This window comes from Coenobita brevimanus, chromosome 17 (genome assembly GCF_032717465.1).
Source record: "Coenobita brevimanus isolate Jiangsu-jjx chromosome 17, ASM3271746v2, whole genome shotgun sequence".
NCBI classification, from domain to species: domain Eukaryota; kingdom Metazoa; phylum Arthropoda; class Malacostraca; order Decapoda; family Coenobitidae; genus Coenobita; species Coenobita brevimanus.
Genome location: NC_136970.1, coordinates 27,485,000 through 27,489,456, shown reverse-complemented (window position 1 = coordinate 27,489,456; position 4,457 = coordinate 27,485,000).

Below are 4,457 nucleotides of genomic sequence, written 5' to 3'. Positions count from 1 at the left end.
AAACATCTACACTGACCCCAAACAGAGAACAAAATCGATCGCGACCAGAAATCAGGCAGGCCAAACAAACAAACGCGCCAAGGCCTCGTTCCCAGACGCCTTCCTACAGGCAGTTTCATAAGTTTTCGCGCAGCCCGATCAGGTCTCGCGTCATAAACAACACTTCTTATAGGAAATCACCTCGTAGGTCGCAGTCAAGGGATAGGTCCATTCTATGTCATTATTGTGCAAAACCAGCACACACAAGGTATGAATGCTTTATCAAGGCAAAAGAGGACAAACAAAAGACACAAGGATTTGGTCCTTACTGTAGGCATCATAGATACCAAGGGCACTGGACTAGTGATTGCAAAACAGTAGAAAAAGCTGTGTCTATGTTCAAATCGGGGGAAGACCAAGTCATGACAAAAAACGAACAAACGTAAAGAAGAACAAGGCTAAACTTCACTTAGGAGGCATGTTGGGAAATGAGTGTATCTTGATATCAGCTGTATGTGAGGATCAAAACGTTTCCTTATTTTTAGATACAGGCTCTCCAGTGAACTTAATAACACATGAAGAACTAAATAGAATTCTTAAAAATAAAAAGAAAGTAACCTTTCTGGATGAAGCTGATTTAGATTTATACACAGTAGATGGACAAGAGATTACAGTGAAAGGTATGATAAGATTAAATATCAGTTTCACAGAAACTACAAGACCATTCTCTGCATTTTTCTATATCGTTGAAAACTTAGCAATTAAAGCTCATATGTTACTGGGCTTAAGATCCATGAGAGCTGAGAACATAACTATACTCCCACAAATGAATGGAATAGACTTTGATAATGAATTCATAGAGGAAATAACTTCAGAGCCCTCACCGATTGGTAGAAGAGAGCCAAAAAGAATTGGTAATATTAAAGGCTTAAACAAACATTCACAAACAGTTGAGTGTATAGATCCACTCCCACCACCAACCCCATCCTCCAGAATTAGTGACCCAGATAACAGTACTGATTTATCAATTTTTCCAGCCCATCTCACTAATGATTTAGTTATACCACCTAATTCATACATGAACGTTACCATAAAGAGCAAATTACGTAATAGTACTGTCTTGTCTTAGAAGAATTATGTAAAGTAAAGGGATTGTCAGTAGAAAACGCATTATGTCATACGAACGACGAAGGGCAAACTCAGATATTCATAATTAATCACATGAATGGGGAAGTTCAGTTGAAAAAGGGAACTTGCATAGTTAATATTGAAAAATGTCCCGCCCCTGTGAAGGAAATAGTTATAGCTGGAGTAACAAGTGAGATAAAATTTATGGATAGAGAAAGAATAAAAGAGAATTTAATTCACTCAGGTGAATTTGATGAAGAAAATGATTTGTTAACCCTGCTGGAAACACACAGGGACACCGTAGCATTGCCCGGAGAACAATTAGGGTGTACTAACTTGATTAATCACATGATTAATGTGCACCCAGAAACACCACCAATTTTCGTACCAGCTTACCGCATACCACACTCCCAACGTACACTTGCAAATCAGTATGTCGATGAAATGTTAAAACTTGGAATTATTGAGCCTTCAGTCTCCCCGTGGAATGCCCCCTTATTCTTCGTGCCCAAACGAAATGGAGAAATGCGTGCGGTAGTAGATTACCGTAAACTAAATAATCACACAATCCCAGACAGATTTCCCATGCCATTGCTAAGCGATGTTCTACAGAATATTGGTCCTGAGAATAATATATTCTCGACCATCGATCTCCTAAACGGCTACTATCAGATTCCGGTATCTAAGGAGTCACGTAAATACACTGCCTTTTCAACAAAAAGAGGCCGTTATCAATATACAAGAATGCCAATGGGACTGAGGACAGCCCCAGGCACATTCCAGCGTCTTATGAATTACGTATTGTCCGGAATTTTAGGACAAGAAATATTTGTTTATCTTGACGATATTATAATCGCAACGAAGAATATTAAGGATCATCTCAGGAAATTAGACTTACTCTTACAAAAGCTTAGTGATGCTGGATTAAAAATTAAACTTTCTAAATGCAAGTTTTGCTTTAAGGAAATAAATTTCTTAGGCCACAAATTAAGTTCTGATGGTATTCACACCACTGACGACAAAATACAGGCAGTGAGAGATTTTCCTGAACCCACTACGACTGACGAAGTTAGACAATTTTTAGGTCTGGCTGGGTACTATAGGTCATTCGTACCACAATTCTCTCATATAGCCTTTCCTCTATTCCAACTAATCAAAAAAGATGCTGTATTCCAATGGGAAGAAGAACAAAAAAGGGCATTTAACAATCTACAAATTAAACTAACAAATGCACCTTGTTTAGCATATCCGGATTACACAAAATCATTTCTTATTTGTACAGACGCATCAGTTAAAGGATTAGGGGCTGTACTGATGCAGGAAGATAAAAGAGGAAAGAATCAACCAATTGCATTTGCCAGCAGACAAACAAGAGGTGCGGAGAAAAATTATTGCACTACAGACTTAGAGGCACTTGCAGTGGTTTTTGCATTATAAAAGTTTCGAGATTTGGTATATGGTTACGAAATCCACTTATTCACCGACCATAAACCACTGGTGGGTATGTTTAAAGAAAAACTCCTTTCTGGGAGGAGAGCAAGATGGAAATGTACAGTTGAAAACTACAATGTACAAATTCATTATATACAAGGTAAAATGAACATAGTAGCTGACGCATTATCTAGGAACCCGAACACAATTCAGGTCGCGGCGTTAGATCTCAAAGGAAATATCCCAAACCACGAGGATATCGCAAAGGCACAAAGACTTGACCCAATATGGTCTAAAGTAATATACAAGTTAGAAAGTGGAGATGACATACAATTACCCAAACTGCATGTCCCACTTGAACAATTCACAATGGTCAATAATACATTATACAAAATTAACTCTAAACAACCAAAACGCCAAAGAAATACTAACCAGTTGGTAGTACCTAATGACATGATACCCCAAGTATTACGATTGATACACGACAGCCCACATGCAGGACATCCTGGAAAGGATAAGACATTCAACCAAGCCCAGCTATTATATTACTGGCCTTCATTACGAAAAGATATAAACAATCATATAGACAGATGTGAATCATGTGCGAAACACAAAGGATACCCAATCACACCTGCACCGATGGGTAATTACCCTGTACCACATCAACCATGGGACGTTGTCGCTGTTGATTTACTCAAGATGCCATTATCATAGAATAATAACCTATACTTATTCGTAGCAACGGATCATTTTTCCCGTTATGTCATTTTAGCTCCAATTAAAGATAAGACAGCAGAGACAGTAGCAAAGGCAATAACAGATAATGTAATATGTCGCTTTACTACCCCAAAGGTATTAATAAGTGATAATGGAGGAGAATTTAATTCTGAGATCTTACAAGAAATATGTAAACAATACAACATCAAAAAGGTTAACGTTTTGGCCTATCACCCAGCATCGAATGGGTTGGTAGAGAGACAAAATAAAAAGGTATTAGATGTACTACGACACATTCTCAGTGAAAATTATGCAAGCTGGGATGATTGGATTCCCAGAGTAGAAGCCTCAATTAATGGGTCTATAAATAAATCCATCGGTGACACACCACATTTCATTATATACGGCACAGATGAAAAATTACCATATGAGCTCCTAGAAGGTGAGAGCATGCCTATATACAATTACGATGATTACTCTAAACTCCGTTTACGTGAATTCCAGGACATTCACAAAAGAGTCAAAAAACAATTAACGATGTCCAAGGAAGAAATGACGGAGGCATTTAACATGAAGGCAAAAGATTCACCTATCAGCTTAGGAGACATTGTTTATGGTGTCATTCATACGAGAGACAATAAATTATCCCCAAAATTTGAGGGCCCATACAGAGTAATTAACATAAAAGCAAACAAAGTTTTAATTAAGTCACTTTCAAGTGACAAGGAGAAACAAGTTCATATTGACCATTTAAAACGAGTTTCAAGGGAATTATCACATAATTATTCAGCCTCGGATACAACCGAACAGGCGAACGTACCTCAAGAAACCAAGCAAGAACACAACAATGATTACAAAAAGAAATTAAGGTCATATACCAAACAATCGAACAGAGGTGCAACTGTTCCAATCAAATCTACAGTACATCATTTACGAGAATTAAATATCGATTTAAACTCCTTCTATAAATGAAATAACAATCAACCGTAATGCACATCATCACTATCATCGACCACAGCATTATAGGAAATTAATAGATTTTTTTTTTTTTTCGGTAGGTTACGATGAAGGGACTTATGCTATGGATTCTCCTCTACATAGCAAGAGGATATGCGCACTTAGACCCCAAACATATAGTACGACAAGGATGCCTCATAGCTCCAACGGCCACGACTACAATCGGTAAGGACGTCATGAGTACT